This window comes from Eurosta solidaginis, chromosome X (assembly GCF_040869045.1).
Source record: "Eurosta solidaginis isolate ZX-2024a chromosome X, ASM4086904v1, whole genome shotgun sequence".
NCBI lineage: Eukaryota > Metazoa > Arthropoda > Insecta > Diptera > Tephritidae > Eurosta > Eurosta solidaginis.
In genome coordinates this window covers 15634968-15654334 of record NC_090324.1, presented here as the reverse complement: position 1 = coordinate 15654334, position 19367 = coordinate 15634968, and the positions used below count along the sequence as shown (strand labels likewise).

Here is a 19367-nt window from a genome sequence, read left to right as displayed (position 1 = left end):
AACTACCTTTCAAATTTCTCCACAGACACTGGTGAGTTTCTCGGTGATGACAGCGTTACCATATGTGCCAGAATCGCGAATAAATGAACTGGTAACGATATTCGGTTACATAATGTTCTGGGAACTATTTTACCGGTAACGCTCAGAATCGGGGTGTAATTTTCTAGTTACAGCTCTAAAGTCAATGCACATTCTATATGATTTTTGGCCAGTTGGGTCCTTTTTGGGAACCAAAATCAATGGACTATTATAATTTGAGTAACTTTCTTGGATTAAATTGTTTTTTAGTAAACTATCAACCTGTTTATTTATTTCGGAACGTTGTGAGTATGGTAGTCTATAATTTTTAATGTATACCGGTTTCTTATCGGTCAATCTAAGTTTTTGTTCGTAAAAATTATTTAAAGTCATTAAGTCCGTCTTTAGTGCAAATATATCGGAGTATTGTAAGCATAAATCAAGAAGTGCCATTTGCGTACGTGGGCATTTGTTTTATTAAAATTGATCTAAGTTCTTCTAAACGTTCTGGATCATCTGAAGCTTTATTAATTTTGAATATATGAAAATTGCTAATGTCTTCTATCTTAATATTTAAATGTTTATATATTTTACTTCGTCTGTTGTATTAGTTACTTTTAAAATCGGATTTTTCGTGTCTACTATGCATTTCGCTGTGAAAACGCCATCAGAAATCTCATGAGAATCAACAAAAGCTGGATTTTTGGAATTACCTAAATTGCAAATACGGAAAACTTCGCACCTTGGTGGAATTGTTAAAATATTGCTAGACATGCTATGTAAAATTGAAGCTTTAACCCTTTCTGTCCCGTGAAAAATTTGTATTGTGTCGTTTGAGTAGTTGATTATGCATTTGTTTGTTTTTAGAAAGTCTTTTCCGAGTATGCCGTTTGAAACTGTTATCGACCACATGCAGAGTATGTCGTATTAAAATGTTCGTTACTATTAAGTTCGTCTCTACTGTGTCTAATGTAGTAATTGTCTCGGATGTTACGCCTGTGTTGTTAATAATATTACTGTTATCTATTGCTGAATTTGTCGAAAAACTGGAAATTTTAATTAGGGAAATTTCAGGGAATAATTCTGAATTTAATTAGGGAAATATCCGCCTGCGAGTCTACTAGGAACGTACATGTTTTGTCGGAATCGGTAACTTTTACTTCGATGAAGTTGGAATAATTTAGTTTAGACAGTTTATTGAAATTACTTAGTTGCTTAGCACCGGCTCCCTCAGTGTTCGCGACTGAGGGGCTTCGGCTTTATAATCCTAACGTTGGCAGAATTTCTAGTATTTGAGTTTTGGTTGTTGGCATTTCTTCTATTTGCGGACCGACTATTATTATTATTGTTTTAGTTATTGGCCGATTGTTGCCTCTATTGGAATTGCTATTTCGAAAATTTGAATTATGCTGCCTATTTGAGTTACCGTTAAATCTAAAATTACTGTTGTTTTGCCTGTAATTATTGTTACTTCTAAAATTCCTTCTAAAACTTGATCTAATAGGACGTGACCGAAAAGCTAACACTTGCCGTTCCTTTACCTCCTGTTCGCGCTCTATTATCATCTTCGCTACAAAGTCCTTTGAATCTTTGAAAGTTGCTGACGCCAGGATTGATTTTACCATATCCCAACAGCCTTTGCCTGTGTCCTCCCTCCCTACCCTCTATGATTAAGGAAAGTTCTAGCAAATCCGAAAGCTCTTCTACTTGTTTTGAAAATTCTGAAAAGTTGTTGTTATTTACTATCAAAGCTCCGATTTTACCAGCGACAACTTTCGAGTTGTCTGGTTATATTTTACTGCGTAACGCTTCTATAATTTGGCTGACTGATTCTATTTCCGCTGGTAAGGCTTCACGAGCTTTGCCTTGGAGTTTGGATTTTAAAAATGCAATGAAAGTAGGAGTTAGAGCTTCGTCAGAGAATACTTCAACTTTATTTATAAATGAGTCAATTGCTAACGGGTCCACCTGTAGTTTTCTCGCATAATGGAGGCACACGTACTAATGAACGATTTTTTCTGCTCGACTGTGGCCATGGTTGTAACGTTGTAACGAAGCTTTCCCTGAGCCGCGGTTTCGATTGTACCAAGGTGAGCGAGCCTTGGGGGCTGGGCAGACCTGATTTGACCCGTGTACTTGGTGCATACGTGAGGTTAGGTCTTCAAAGACAGGTACTCACGATAAACCAACACTCGCTGTTCGTACATCAGGCTGACCGCACTCCCAACAGAATAACTTTCTCCTATTTCGGCATTTTTCAGTGTAGTGCTCTTCTTGGCCACACCTTCTGCATACGTTGTTCGGCGTTCTGGGTGGGGAGTGATGCTGTATGTGGAATCTTTTGTGGTGGCTGCTGATGAGGTGATCTTACAATCCTTGCTTTCTCGCTTACGACTTGTCTCGCCATCTCACGTCGTGGTGCCTCTGACGTCCGTCGGTGGCCCGCCTGGATGCCCCCGTAGTCTTCCGCGAGGGTGAGAAATTCCGCTAAACTGGTGAAATCTCGTCGGCGGATATACAGTAGGTAATCCGGATGGCTGTTTCGAAATAACCTTTCTAGCCGTTGCTCCTTACTGTAACCGGCGTGCCACATCAAGTTTTGTATCGCCAGCACGTAATCCTTGTATTTCTCCCGTGCGTGTTGTTTTCTCTGTCGTATATCATCTTCTAGACGCTCGAAATATCTCTCCAGTAAGAAAAATCTGGGGAAATCCCGCTTGAAGGCCGCGTAGTTGATCCAGTGTTCGTTATTGTTGCGATACCACTGGAGGTCGGTGTTGCAAAGTAACTCGGGCATAGTTTTCGGGAGGAGGTCTACACTTACCGTGTATACTTCTGCCAATTCCTCCAGCCGCTCTATGAATGCTAGGGGATCTCGTCCCCCATCGTATTTCACTGACCACTTCCGTACTTGGTCGATGACGGGTGCGATTGCGATGGCCGATGCCTGACTGCGTTGGGCTATCACATCGTTTGGTTTTACGGTGTTCGCTACGGGTGGGTACTGGGGTGTTGGTTGTGGGTTCTGTGTGGGAAATGTAAATTGGGTCGGTTCCGGTGTCTTTGTGGGACCTCTAGCTCCCGTTCCACTTGGAGTTGGTGGGATTGGTACCTTTGATCCACTCTCATTCTCTGAATTGGTTTCTGCGACCCTGTGTGTGTCCTCTAAAAATATGAATTTTGCGTATATCTCGAAGTCGGTCGGTGCCTTGGATATTGTTAAGACTATCCGTTTTCGAATCTCCCGCGTTGATCCTGTGTGTTCAATGTCTAGCTCTTCGGCTATGGCCACCAGCGGCTCTTTGGCGACGTTATCCAGCCACGTTGTATCGATTGGCTCACTCATCTTGTGACAACATTTTTTTTTCGGGGATTTTCCCTCTGAATAGTTAGTTATACGACTTGGAAGGTCACTGCCGGGGCGCCAATTATAACGAAGCTTTCCCTGAGCCCCCGTGCTTCTTAATAAATTGCTGGGGTATACTCGCCGTGTCCAGGGTTTCTTGCAATAAATTTATACTGTGGGCCAAGTCGTTCTTTATTGTGGAAAACCAAGTCGTTCTTTATTACTTTATGGATCTTCATTCATTTACAGCTAAATTATATCTAAAACTTCATTTAAACTCAATTTTCATTCAATGCTATTGGTATTCGGTGTCGGCGTGGCCTGGTGGGTAACGGTCCACCCAAGTCCCGTTGGTATGCCTGCTGGCGTTCTGGCTTATGTTGTTGTTACCTCTGCTTTAAGTATTTCCCTATTTGCATAATGGTTTGTATTGGCTAACGGCCCACCAGGTCCCATTAGCGCGTGGTTATTGGACGCCTACGCTGGCGTTCTCCGCGGCGTTGGCTGTCGTGCTGAGTATACGGTCACTGAGGAAGCTCGTTGAAGCTGGCGTCGCGGTTAGTATTTCGCCGCTGAGGAAATTCGATGATAATGTATATGCGGTCACTACGGATGCTCGTTGATGACGCGTTGATGTTGGCGCCACGGTTGTTATTTCTGATGAGTTGACGTTGGCGCCGCGGTTATTATTTCGGTGCTGAGGACGCTCGGTAATTATGTGTATGCGGCCACTGGGGACGCTCGAAATGAAAGAGTAAGCTGTCACTGAGGACGCTCGTTGGTGACGCGTTGACGCTGGCGTCACGGTTGGTATTCAGTCAGCTTACTGGGGCGTTCGTTGACGGTGCAGTGACGCTGGCACGCAGTTCTGTAGCGCCTTATGGGTTGCATCACGATCGACGGTAATGAATCGGCGGAGCGCAGGACCGTGTTGTTACGATCGGTCGTGTGTCGGTAGAAGCTGTAGTTGTTGGCGTCGCATGGTTTTGGTATATTGTTGTTTGCTGTTGCGGTTGAAGTTGGTATGGCATAGTCTATTCCGTGTTGTATTCATGTGTTTGATTGCGTGTTGTATACCGTGTTTATTGTGTGCTCGTGTTACTGGCTTCGTTCAGCCTCATGTTGCGGTACTAATGTTGTATGTTCCTGGCTTCGCTCGGCCTTAAGTTGTGGTTATAATGCTGTGTGTTTGGCTGTTTGGCTCAGCTTTATTTTGCTGTGACAATGTTGTGCGATTCAAATTTGATATCAATATTTGGTCCTCACACCCCCCCCTCACTTCGGAGGTCGGAGACTCCCTCATTTCTTTTGGATGTGGGCCATGCTTTTGCAAATAGTCACCCTGTACCCTTGTGTGGTGAACCTTCGTCGGGATTTTCCTGCGCCCTTATTCATTTTCTTGAAGCACTCTCGGATTTTGCCCGCTATTTCTGGGAACCTGTCCAATGCCGGGCCTGTTACGTCTTCGGCCGAAAACGTCATCAACTCTGGTCGCGACTCCTCGTTTGGACGGTCCGGTGACGGTGGTTGTGCATTCGCTGTGGGTGGCTGCTTGTCGGTGGTAGCTGCTGACGGTGTCATGTGTATGGTTGCTCGTGGATCGTGGGCGGTACTCCGGAGTATAGTGAGTATCTGCATCCGTTTTAGGGAAGCCATTTTTGCCGTGAGGCGTTGCTTTATTAGCCCTTGTGCGCTTTCCTTGCGTCCTGTGTAGCGCATCACTCTTTCCAGGGCCTCCAACACATAGAAGCCACAATCGTTGTGGTACCGGTAGCTGCAGTTCGTGGGCTGCCAAGTCGTCCCGGCCGTACCTCTGCTGGTATTCCCATCGCAAGAAGTCGTGCCACGCCTTGGCTGCGTTTGGAACCATACCTCTTTCTATCGAGTCCGCGACCTATATGTATCGCCGATGCCAGCACTACATGTCGGTGACGTGGTGGGTGACTTCTTGGGTGGCCAGTGCCACCATATACCAATGGTTGGCTACGTTGTGTGATGCTAGTACCACTCGTTTCCGAATAGGTCTGTCTTCCGAAGCCAGCGATGTATACGCCGATACCTCTCATCGCACCTTCCTGGTTGAGCTAATTGCCACACGACAAAGGGGCTGAGGGTGATTGTCTGCTCCCCGTACTCGGCCTGTATGCCCTTCGCCCACGCGTCTATTATCGCGTCAGTAAGCCAGCGTTATCCTTCGAGCGACCGAAGTTCCACTTCGTACAGCGCGATTCCATCCGGTCCCGGTGGATAGAATAGTTCTGGCCCGTTTGTTTGCCCTGGGGTTGTGCTTTCGTCTGAAGAGAGTTGGATGGTCGGTGGTTCTTGTACCACGAAAGTCTTGGTTGTGGTAGGTGTCGTTGATGTTGGCCTTCGAGTTTCCACCGACGTCGGCGGTATTTCCACAGTGAATTGCCGCGTCGTCGTTGGCGTCATCTTCCTCATCACCTTCTGTCTCGTCACTGATGTCGGGTGCGCTGCTGGTTGCGCTGGTGTCGAATGGACTGCCGCTGGTTTCGGTTGAGCTGCCGCTTACACGGGTGGTACCCAGGCGGTCTTGTTGAGGTTTTTCCCCCTTCACGACGATTGCTTCGAGTGCGCAGCCCCCTCCACCATTATACTTCCTACGGTGCAGGTTGCAAATGGCTTTGGGGCCTTACTTGCGCTAATGGACTCTGCTCAGGCTGTTGTGGGTGCGGCCGCTGCGAGCGGAGTGACGGTGCGTCTTATTTTTGTTCCGGCGGCGGCCGTTTGTATGGCGGTTGTACGTGCGGCTACTGCGTAGGCCGTAGCTATACACCGAGCATTTGCTTGCGTGATGCGTTCCGGTGCTGCCTTGGTAAGTACCCCTGCGGTAGTTTTTGCCGCCGTGTTCGGTGCAGTGGCTGCATGCGTGGCGGTAGCGTCGCCGATGGTGGCGTATGCTGGGGATATGCGCCTGACGGATGCGCTGACGGTGTGCGTGGCAGCGCTCCTACGTACGGTATTGTGAGTTTGGGTCAATTCCATATAGCGTTTCGCTGCGTGCGTGGCGTCTTCGCGAGCAGAGTTGGCGTTTCGTGGGGTCTCCTCGGCTAGTTCCAGCATCATGATCCTGGGCCGTTTCGCCTCTTCGTCCCCAATGCGGTCGCATACGCGTTTCGCGCTTTCCAGCCATTTTTGTTGTTGCTCCATACTTGCTAAATTTGGGTTTATTAAATTATCTGATTTTACTCGTAGTGGTGGGATTCAAGGGGTTGTGTAGCGCAATATATAGCTTCTCCAACCCAATTGTCAACCTCACCTTCGAGCGGCGAATCCCGTTTCACTAACAGACGAGGCTCTGGCGACCCCAAGCTCCTCATGGAACTTGGGGGTGGGGAGGGAGGGATGGCCTGAAGGTTTAATGTGGCCATATAAATCGTTCCCGAGATGGTCGGGCCAGCACCTTAATGGTGATGTGTTACCGGAGCGTATCGGATCTGTATCCGACAAAGGACCATCACATCGATAACACTCCCCAAAGCCTTCGGGGAGTAACTAATAGCTACAAAAACAACAACAACAACAACTCGTAGTGGTGTTGTCACTTTAAAAGTCAGTGATTGAATGAAAAAAATGATGTGGGAGTTATCCCTTCGCTGATCAGTGATAGAATCAAATTTGATTTTGGGTGTTGTCCTTTCGCAAATCAGTGATCGAATGGAGAAAAAATTATTTGAGTTGTTGGCTTTTTCTTGTAAAAAAAAATTTTCTTTTCCCGCTGGCTTAGCTATAGTTCTGCGTTCTCGGCCGCGTAGTATAATTTATGTTCGCCGTTTTCTCCTTTCCTCGATCGATTTTTCGCAGTTGGACGATAACTTGTGATAGGTATCTCCGGATTTGGTACGGACCGTCGTATTTGGGCACCAGTTTTGCGGCAACGCCCCCTTCGGATATTGGATATTTTCCCGGCTGGTTTCTGTTGCCCCTCCTTATATTTCTGGCGAGACTCGCATTGGCATACGTAACGGCTGATGTCGCGAAATATCCCTGGCCAATAATAGCGGTTGTCGATCCTTGCTACCATCCGGCGAATACCCATATGTGCTGCGCTTGGTTTGTCGTGGTTTTCTTGTAGTTCGCCCTGTCGGAGCGGGGTTGGTACGCACAATTTCGACGGCGCTGTATCCTCGACGTGGGATCGACATGGAATGTGGCGGTAGAGTTGTCCGTCCACTAGCTCATATTCGGTGTACTTCTACGGGTTGGTGTGCACTTCATTAATGCGTCGCCGCCACCACCTGCAATGTGGATTCGTTGTCGTGGCTTGTAGTAGGGACTCCAATGGCTGTCGGGACAGTGCGTTCGCCACGTTCCGGTGATTGTTATTGTATGTGCCCCTGGTATTATGGCCTTGTGCAGGGCGTGTGATAAGAGCCGGTGCACAGTGGCTTTGGTGTACATTTGGGATTGTGTTACCGATACTAAGTTGACTGGATTGTGGTGCTTGTTTCGATCTCCCGGGCAACCTTTGCCCTGTATCGGAACACTCGAAAGTGACGCAGTTAGTTTCATTGCTGGAAACTTAATGTGTTGATTTTATTAACCAACCCACGTTGTTGCTGCGATGACAGTCCGAGAAAGCCACGTTCCCGGAAGCTTGTGTGATGGAGCTGTCATGATTTGTCCTGTTAGTCTTCTCACTTCTTCTTTTTATTCGCCTTAAACGTCTTCCTTTGGTCTTCCTGGGCGGGCAACCGTTCGTAGTAAGAGGTTCTCTTCTACCGTTCGCCACTTGTGGTGCGATAATACATGGCGTGGTACCGTTTGTTGGCGGGGATGGCGCTGCGGCGCTTTACGGGTCACCTCGCGGATTGTGGTGAGTCGGCGGAGCGCAGCCCTAAGCGTTAAGTGAGAGGGGGAAAGCCCACACACTCACGTACGGCTTAGTCTGCGTCTACGTCGGGTGATTATGTTTCGCACTGGTAAAACCCTAACTACGAGCTATCACCTTCCGTCCGTAGATCCGAAGAGTGATCACAGCGCCGGGCTATACCGTTTGTTGGCGTCGATGGCGCTGGTGTTGGCGCGGTGGGCTGCTTCGGCGTCGGTGATTCTTTTATTGGCCCATTTACTTGTGTCCTCGTCGATGGCCCTGCTGCTGGCGCGGTTGGCTGACTGTGCCGATGTCGGCGTTACTTTTACTACTGCTGCATACATTCGCGGTTATATAGAGCGACTCACGGTTGGTGGTGGCGGCGGTGCACAACCTAAAGCTTGGCTTTGCTCAATTCGCGTCTAACCTGAGTTATGATGTCTCGCACTGGTAAAACCCTAACTACGAGCTATCACTGTTCAGCTTAGAACTATTCACCACGCTCCATGCTGACTAACTCTTTCTTGCTGTGGTCGTTGCTATTATAGAGTTGCATACTCGTAATAAATGTGTTGATGATTTGGGTTTGCTCGCCGAGGTGTTGCGACCGGGTTGTTACGATCGGTCGTGTGTCGGTAGAAGCTGTTGTTGTAGGCGTCGAATGGTTTGGGTATATTGTTGTTTGATGTCGCGGTTGAAGTTCGTATTGCCTAGTCTATTGCGTGTTGTATACCGCGTTTATTGTGTGCTCGTGTTACTGGCTTCGTTCAGCCTCATATTGCGGTGCTAATGTTGTATGTTGTTGGCTTCGCTCGGCCTTATGTTGTGGTTATAATGCTGTGTGTGTGGCTGTTTCGCTCAGCTTTATTTTGCTGTGACAATATTGTGTGGGTCAAATTTGATATCAATATTTGGTCCTCACAACGTCACGAATCGGAGTCGGAATAGAAAATCTAGAATTTGGAATTACAGGTTAATTATCAAATCCTAAACAGTCTGTACTCAGGGATAATTTATTATGTTCACTTGTTAAGGTATCAGTTGAAGATGCAATTGAAGCTGAATCGGAATCTAAACTATTGGAATCTAAATCTTGCTCTGCGTTTTTGGAATCTAAATTTTGCTCTGAGTTCTTTGAATATAAATTATGCTCTGATTTTTTGGAATTTGAACCTGGATGTGAATTTTTAGAAACTACCTTCCTGTTTCTTAGGTCCATAAGTATTGAAACGAACAGACGGAATATTAAAATTTTATTGTAGCAAGATATGTGGAATTTATTTATGAAGATTGAATAGAAATTGAATTTAAAGGAAATTGAATTTGAACGAGAGAATTATTCGAAAATGGATTATGCTTCATTAGAAAAGTTATGCAGAATTGAAAGACAAGGGGTATTTGAGAGAGGAAAACTGAGAGAATTATCCAGAAATTTATCGAAAATCTGAATTTTGATTATAGAACTTATTTAAGTTGAGCTCAAAAGAAAATTATGAAAGTATTTTTAAAGGAAATTTATGAAAATATTTTAAAAAGAAATTTGTGAAAGTATATATTGTAAAGAAAGCCAAAGTATTATCAAATTATATTTTATCACGGACGCACCGCTTAAAGTCAAAATTGTATGGTTTTATTTTTATAGATACGGGCGCACCGCATCTTTTCAAACATGTAATATAAATATCCTCGGACGCACCGGGATTACAAAAAAAATTTATGTCATATTTATACATGGACGCACCGCTTTAAAGTCAAAAAATCTCATTATTTTTCCATGGAACCACCGTTTACGCAAAAAAAATCTCTTTGGGTCTTTACGGAACCACCGTTTTATGCAAAAAAATATGTATGTTTGTTTACGGACGCACCGTATTTCCAAAAAAACTCATATTTGTAAGTATGTAAGATTACTCAAAAATTATATATATTTTTTTCAACTCTGGTTTATACATTAGGGGCTTCATAGCAAAACGCGATAAGTGCAATCGAAAAATTTTGTGAAATTAGAAAAAAAATGTGCAAAACGTGTTGATCCAGTGAATATACAAATATTTACCGAACATATAAGGTAGGCTAGTCTCACAATTCTCATAATTAGAAAAACAATTAGATATTCGCACGAGAAAAAATATTATGTCAAAATTCCGAAAAAAAATTGTATGTACACTTATGCTCTTGATTTGAACCTTCTCAAATATTCTACCTATTTAGCAATATATCGTGAAATCATATTCATATTCACAAAACAATGTTTAATTTATTACTTTTAGAGTATTTATGAAAAGAGAAAAAGTCGAAAATTTTAGTATGAAAGTCATATAATAATTACTGATATACGTATCCAAGTTTAAATGATTATTTTGAATCGTCGAAAGTAGAAAATGTGAGATTTTAGTGATATAAATTTAACAAATCCAATATATGTGTATTTCATCAAAAAGTTTAAACAATTTTAAAATTTAATGTTACAAATTCCAAAAAGTTCTACATACATGCATATTTTTGCAGAGTGACACTGCTTCCTTTTATGCTGCTGCCAATACCGCTGCTCCGCTTCCGCTGATTTCTGATTTCTGCTGCTGCTGCTAGGGTCTGCCTCTGCTGCTGGTTCTCTTCTGCCGCTCTATAAGCCGTTGGTTAGCATAATTGTTGTTGTATTATTGTGGTGGTATTTACGCCGTTATACTTGGCGTGGCGTGTTTTTGTACACTTGGTCTGATGTTCCGTTATTTAGCATATTCGGTTTTTGATACAGTTTTTAAACCACCATTTCATATGCATTTTTGTAACTTTTACATTTTTTTCAACTGGTTTTTTGAGTTTAATATATTTTTGTAGAAATTTTTAAATTTTTGTAATTTTTTTTGCAAATGTTTTTTTTTAATTTTATAAATTTTCTGTAGATAATTTTTAATTTTATGTACTTTTTTGTACTAACTTTTTAAATTTTTTTTTTTGTAATTTTTTAGTTTTTTAAAGAACATTTTTTTTTGTGTAGTTGTTAGAGTTTTTAAATTTTTTTGTAAAATTTTTGCATTTTTATATTTTTTTGGATTTTTATTTGATTTTATGGTTTTTTTTGTAGATTTTAAAGTTTTTGTAAGTAAATTAAATTCGCGGCCACCGTGGTGTGATGGTAGCGTGCTCCGCCTACCACACCGTATGCGCTGTGTTCACACCCCGGGCAAAGCAACATCAAAATTTTAGAAATAAGGTTTTTCAATTAGAAGAAAATTTTTTTAAGCGGGGCCGCCCCTCGGCAGTGTTTGGTAAGCGCTCCGGGTGTATTTCTGCCATGAAAAGCTCTCAGTGAAAACTCATCTGCCTTGCAGATGCCGTTCGGAGTCGGCATAAAACATGTTGGTCCCGTCCGGCCAATTTGTAGGGAAAATCAAGAGGAGCACGACGCAAATTTGAAAAGAAGCTCAGCCTAAAATCTCTTCGGAAGTTATCGCGCCTTACATTTATTTATTTATTTAAATTAAATTTTAATTCTTCAGATAAATTTTAATTTTTATTTAATTCATTTTTAATAAATTTTTTTGATTTTAAGTTTTTAAGATTTAATTTTTTTTTAAGATTTTCAAATTTTAAGAGGCCTGCCTCTTCTCCACTATGGCCGCCATTGCTAGGCCTGGCCCCACGGTGAAAGATTGGTTTCTTAGCGCCAATCAATTTGGGTATTTTATACTCACGTTTGTGGGTATGCAGCCCAATGCGCACACCCGCACACACAATCCCTTTATTACCTTCTTAGTTCAGTTTTATTCGTACAGTTTATTTAAATAATCTCTTTTTGTTTTTCTAACTCCACACTTTCAGCTTTAGTTAGGTTATGTTAATCTCTAATTATAATTTATTCTTCTACTCTTCTTAGCCTTTTAAGTTATTTTTATAATCACAATTTTTGTCTTTAGTTTTTTTAAACATACAATAAAATACTTTTTGGTTTCAATTTTAATTTTGATTTTTGTTCTGAACCTTTTAGATAAGACCGGTCACTTCAATTGTGCAAACGAAACTCGATCGCGCTCCTTTTTTATGCACGCTCCGTTGCCATTATTTTTCATCGCTGAATGCAATTGGCACTGCTGAGTGCAACCGGCAGTGCTATTCAGCAACAGCTCACAGCTATGCCAGTTGCACACAGAGGCGTGTTCAGTGCGTAAAGTCTGGGTAACGCAGTTCGGTTACAAAACAACCAACTTCATAAAATTAGAGGGCCTATGCAGACTATCAATGCTTAACATTACGGGAGCCCCGAAGACAACCCCGACGGCTGCACTGTATGCCGTTCTGCACATTCCACATGTAGACGTGGTTGCAAAGAACATAGCGTTAACAACTGCAACCAGGGTCGGTGCCTCGGGGCAGTTTGAGCGCCGAATATACGGCCATAGTAGTATAGGGTCGTCAATCACAAGACGAACAGGCTACCTGATTCCCTATCTGCGCTTCGATCTTAAGCCCAAAATAAAGGTGGACGGTTGGCGCAAGGGTGCCCAAATGGCGGACGAGGCGATACATGTGTACTCAGATTGTTCCAAAGTAGTGAAAAGAGTAGGGGCTGTGGTATACTGTGCTGATTCGGAAATAAACAGATCCTACAGGCTGCCGGATTCCTGCAGCGTATTCCAAGCGGAAATAGTAGCCGTAACCAAACAGTGGAAACCCTGGAAAAGAATAGCCCAAGCTGCAGTCGTGTTAACTTTTATATTGACGGTCAAGCAGCAATTGAGGCAATAATCTAGCATAGCACAGCATCTTAATACGTGTAAGCAGTCCCGGGAGAGAATCGGTACAGCGAGAAGCATACATCTATATTGAGTCCCAGGGCTTACGGGAATAGTTGGAAATGAAAAAGCGGATGAACTAGCTAAAAAGGGCGCATCCCTTTAAGCTTGTTCCATAGACCTCCCAATAAGCCTGGGCGAGATTAAGCTAAGGCGAGAGGTGCACATGATCGACCAGGCGGGAAAGGCGTGGGTTCAAGCGCGGGCCGTAAAGTTTCGAAAATTATGTGTAGGTCTTACAACCTTAGACTAACTAAGTTGCTTCTATCATTAAAAAGTCTTCAATCCTCGACTTATGACGGGTATTCTGACTAGACAGTGCCTTCTGGCGTCACGTGCCTTTAAAATAAGCTTGGTCAGTGATAGCAGATGTAGGAAGTGCGGGTTGGAGGAGGAAACGATCGATCACGTTCCATGATCGTGCCCTGCGCTTTCCAGGCTAAGACTCTAGCTATTGGGAGTGATACAGCTTTCATATCTAGAAGCAGCAAGTAGCTTAAGTCCTAGGAAGCTTCTAGTATTTGTCAAGAGGACGGAGCTATTTTATAACATAGGTCCTGGTTTGTGATAGGGTTTTTCAGTTTGGTCGTTAAAACAAACTTCTGGTAACACTACGGACTCATTCAGTCTGTGTGAGGTCCTCATGGACCGGCCAGGTCAACTTAACCTAATAGTAAATCTTATATTAAACAATGAAATATTTGTGTTAGCGGGCGTTTTTATTTCACAAATCAAATATACTGTGAAAACATACTCCTTAAAAGTAAATTGCAGAAACGCCCCGATAGCCATGTTTTAATATCGGGTATGAAACATAAAAATTTCGCTGTTCTCTACTAGTATATGCTATTTACGTAGTAGTTTTATATCCTCATGCCTTCAACAACTATTGCAGCTTGCTTCTGCGTGCCGTTATTTTTGTCGGAGCTGATATTATTCCAAGAAACTGGGTGTTTGGGGAAGTCCAGATTTGTAAACAACTTAAAAACAAAAAAGGTTGGAATAATGTGAGCCCAAAGATTATTTTGGAGAACTGGAATGTGCTTGGGCCTTTCTTAACAAAGTTAATAAATCATTCATTAATGAGCGGATTATTCCCAAATGAATGGAAGGACTCATTGGTAGTGCCGGTTTAAAAAATTGCTAAAACAAAAAAATGTGAAGAGTTTCGTCCAATATATACTTTTAAGATATTTGAAAAAATAATGGAAATCATTGGGAAAAATCAACTACAAACGTACCTTGAAACTAATAATATACTGTCTCTAAACCAGTCCGGATTTCGTAAGAATCATTAATGCCAAAATGCAATAAACTTAGTTGTAAGTGGGTGGAAGAAGCATCCACGAAAAGCAATAATAGCAGCGCTATTTCTTAATTTTAAAAGAGCATTTGAAACAGTAGACAGAGGTATTCTTATAACAAAGCTGTATATGTATGGAATAAGAGGAAAAGAGCTATTTTGGTTTAAGGACTAGCTTACAAATCGTAGACAACAAACAAAAATAAAAACCACAAAATCAAGTTTTTCATACGTGAATACATGGGTGCCCCAAGGGTCGATTATGGGAGCAATAACGTTTATAATTTACATAAATGTTATAGAAAAAGCGATATCAAAATCCAAAGTGTTAAGGTATGCCGACGATACATTGGTATATACTGAAGCAGAAACAGTGGAGAATGTAAACGAAAGTTAGAATGTGATATAGATGAAATTATGAAATGGCATATGGTAGTGTAGCGTGGAATTCACCTCACTTCGAATGCGTTTAACGTTACAAATATACATACACACAAACATTCATATTTTACTGACCCAGATAACCACTATGAGTTCATTCGCATTTGCCAAACCGCCCAGCCAGCTTATGTGCGGATCATATTGACAATATGTAGGTCACTACAATAAAATGCTGACAAACATATATTTATTATGAAATCATGTACTTTTTAGTATGTAAGCATTAATGTAATTATGTATGTGCAGGTTAAGAACTTTTGTGTAAATAGAAATTGATTTCTTTAATAAACGAAAAATGATAATTTAATACCACTCACCAGCGTCTCTCTTCATTTACTTTAACATTTATTACATGGCGATCCTGCCAGTTCAGATCAAACATCAGCACAACTGCTAAAACGATCTGACTGGAAAAGATCTTGCCAGTTCGATCCTTAAGCATAAAGTTGCTGCTGAAGCAACGCTAAAAAGGATCTAGCTGGTCACAGATCCTGCCAAGTTTTTTATTTTGTCAAACGGGAAAAGGATCACGCTTTGTAACGCGTACACTTTACTTTACCAAGGATCACGCTATGTAACGCGTACAGCTGTAGAGCTAGAACACTTTATATTAACCACAGATCCAAAGAACCAAATGCTATTGCAAAAATAATAAAAAAAACAAAAACAACTTCAAGCAACAACAATAGCTACAGGATAATCGAGTGGAATATCATCAAAGATTCAGCAAACCGCGGATATTTTTGACAAAAGCATAATCGAGTGGAATATCATCAAAGATTGAGGAAACCGCGGATATTTTGGACAAAAGCATAATCGAGTGGATTATCATACCAGAGGGACAACATAGGCGAACCGGATATTTTGGTAACAGCAAACGGATGTTTTTTTTTTGAAAATTATGACTAGTATTTAGTTGAAATAGGTATAATGAAAAAAAAAATTACATACTAAAATTTCAAGAAAATTTTTAAAATAGTTTGAAGAAAAAAAAGAAAGTTTAGTTATTTCTTTGCTATGCAAGAAATAAAAACAGAAGTTGTAAATTAAAGAAAAAACATAAATTATATTAAAATGCTAAAAATTTTAAAATTATGAACAACCATTTTTTTTAATAACTTTTATAATGTTAAAAAAAATAATAAGAAAAATAAATTATACTTAATTGATGATAATTTAAAAAAAATAAAATTTAAAAAGATTCTAGGAAAATTTTTATTGTAAAATAAAAATATTGAAAAAATTTCCAATAGAATAAATAAAATATACGTAATTTAAAATATAAATTACAATTTTAAGAAAATTAGAAATGTTAAAAATATTAAATTGAAAAAATTTTTTTAGAAAAAAATTTTTAAATGATTGCTTTTATAATGTCAATTAAATATTTTTCGTAAGTAAACTGGAATTTTTAGGTTCAATAATAATAAAGACAAAAAACAAAGAAATTTTATAAGCTTAAATTAGATTTCCTTTCTTAAAGTAACAGGAAAATAATATTAGAGAATTTTAGCATGGCTTGGTGGACAAAGATAGCACACGGCATAATGATAGCATTGTAGTGTTGCGTGGAATTCACCTCACTTCGAACACGCTTAATGTTACAAATATACATACAAACAAACGTTCATATTTAATTGACCCAAATAACCACAATGAGTTCATTCGCCTTTGCCAAATCGCCCAATATAATGAGTCGTCATACAAACTGCTCAAGCGCGGATCATATTGACAATATGTAGGTTAATACAATAATTTGCTGACAAACCATTTTTCATTTTAAATCATGCACTTCTAGTATGTAAACACTCATGTAGGTAGGTATGTGTAGGTTAAGAACTTTTGTATAAATAGAATTGAATTTCGTCAATAAAATAGAATCGTTTTCTAACGCTACTCATCAGTGTATTTATTCAAGCGCATATAACATGTTACATGGCTATCCTACCAAACTAGATTAAAATGGGCAAAGCTGCTAAAAAATCTAGTTGGAGGAAGATCCTACCAACCTGATCTTCAATTAGCTGAAAACTTGCTCATAAGCAAAATTCGCTAGATCTTGCTGAACAGAAATCCTGCCATCTCAACAAACAGTTCGCTAAATGACAAGAATTTTAAAGACAGGACTAAAAGTCCTGCAAATTAAAAATAAATTAAGTAATCCTGAAAAACAGGATACAAAGGAAGGCGAAATTTTGCGCTACAAAAAGGATTCCCAGAAAATTGCTACCATCATCAGTTATGAGGATTTGAACAAATTAAAATCGAAGTTAACGGCAAATAAAGTTAAACAACATTCTGATCGGCAACAAGGATGACTGAACAAATAAACGCGTTAGCGAGGTGGAATAAACAACATTCTGATCGGCAATAAGGATGACTGACCAAATAAAAGCATAAGCGAGGTGGAATAAGGATGACTGGCCGAATAAAAGCATAAGCGAGGTGGATAAGGAAATCTTCATCAACAGCAAAAATCCGCAGCAAACAATATCCTGAATGGCAGAAAGGTGTAAATGTTTAAGTATAATACAAATTTTTAGAATCAATTGAGCGGCCTCAGGGACGCTAAACTATGAGCAACAACTTCGTTTTTGCTTAGGATTTTTTTTTTAATATGGTAGGATGAACAAATTTTTTTTACAAAAAGTTTGATGTCAGCTTTAAAAATGGCACAAACTATACCTAAAAATAGGGAAAAAGATTGAAGCCCAATGTGGCGTAAAAAAAATAATAATAACATAAAATTTAATTTATTTAATAATTTGGGAAAAATTTAAACAACGTGACATCAGGACGGACAAGGCGACAGCTGTTTCGATTATACCTTGTAAATCTCTTCAAAGCCTTTTCTCCCGGGAGTGGGAGTCGAACTCGCACTCCTACGATAGTTGAAATGGTTATAAACACATTCAGCTACGTCATGCCTTAGTTGTTGTAAAGTTTTTCCCAATTGCCTTCTTTTTGCATATTTTAATCTTTTACACATTGCATACTTCGTATGCAATTATGTGTTAAAGCTGTGCTTGGTACGGCGGTTTTCAAAGAAACTTTGGTTTTGTTGCTGTTTTTGTTCTATTTATAGAACTACAACGAATTAACCAATTTTGTCTGTTTGTATGATTTTAATAATCGGGGATTGCCCATATTGCTTTTTTAAATGTATTATTGAAGCAATTTTTTAATTTTATAATTTATTTAATAATTTGGGAAAAAACCGCCGTACAAAGCATAGCTTTAACACATAATTGCATACGAAGTATGCAATGTGTAAAAGATTAAAATATGCAAAAAGAAGGCAATTGGGAAAAACTTTACAACAGGCATGACGTAGCTGAATGCGTTTATAACCATTTCAACTATCGTAGGCGTGCGAGTTCGACTCCCACTCCCGGGAGAAGAGGCTTTGAAGAGATTTGCAAGGTACAATCGAAACAGCTGTCGCCTTGTCCGTCCTGATGTCACGTTGTTTAAATTTTTCCCAAATTATTAAATAAATTATAAAATTAAAAAATTTCTTCAAATAAATGTTTTCATACATTTAAAAAAGCAATATGGGCAATCCCCGATTATTAAAATCATACAAACAGACAAAATTGGTTAATTCGTTGTAGTTCTATAAATAGAACAAAAACAGCAACAAAACCAAAGTTTCTTTGAAAACCGCCGTACCAAGCATAGCTTTAACACATAATTGCATACGAAGTATGCAATGTGTAAAATATTAAAATATGCAAAAAGAAGGCAATTGGGAAAAACTTTACAACAACTAAGGCATGACGTAGCTGAATGCGTTTATAACTATTTCAAATATCGTAGGAGTGCGAGTTCAACTCCCACTCCCGGGAGGAAAGGCTTTGAAGAGATTTACAAGGTATAATCGAAACAGCTTTCGCCTTGTCCGTCCTGATGTCACGTTGTTTAAATTTTTCCCAAATTATTAAATAAATTATAAAATTAAAAAATTGCTTCAAATAAATGTTTTCATACATTTAAAAAAGCAATATGGGCAATCCCCGATTATTAAAATCATAAAATTTAATTTTAAACAATACTTTGAAAAAAAAATTCAATTTTAAGAAAACTAGAAATGTTAAAAATATTAACTTTAGAAATTTCCTTTTAAGAAAACCAAACACTTTAGAAACAAATTTTAAACAGTAGTTTCTATAATATTAATTAAAAAAGGAAAAATAAAATTATTTATAATGTCAAATAAATCAGGCAAAATGGCATAAACATTTATTTTTAAAATATTTTGTAAATTGAAAAAAAAAAAATGCTAAAAATTTGTAAATTAAACAAATTTTTCCATTAATAAAAAAATTGTTTATACTTTAATAGCGTTAACTAAATAAACAAATAAAATGAAATGCATAGGATAAAGAATAAAATCAAAAATTTTATTAAAAATTAAATTTAGTTCATTTCTCACAAAAGTAGAAAAATAATATTAGACAATTTCAACATAGCTTGGTGGACAAAGATAGCACACGGAATAATAATAACATAAGCCGGTTATGAATTAGAGAAGGAAAATTCAGGAAATTCAGAAACAGAAAACAGGATAGTTAAATATGGACCACCAGCTGAACCAGAAACAAAAGCTACTCCAAACATTCCAGATGTTTG

General features: G+C 39.7%; 1 protein-coding gene across 12 annotated transcripts in view; it reads left to right on the top strand.

Annotated features, from left to right (window-relative positions):
- LOC137235493 (uncharacterized) overlaps positions 1-19367 on the top strand; it is a 523646-nt gene that overhangs the window by 294191 nt on the left and 210088 nt on the right. For 11 of the 12 annotated variants that reach the window (XR_010947919.1, XR_010947921.1, XR_010947920.1 and 8 more), the window contains 2 exons: positions 9841-10091; positions 10154-10266. The gene's annotated coding sequence lies outside the window, so the exon portion shown is untranslated. Of the gene's footprint in view, positions 1-9840; positions 10096-10153; positions 10267-19367 lie in introns of all 12 variants that reach the window. The other variant, XR_010947922.1, reaches the window with a different exon arrangement.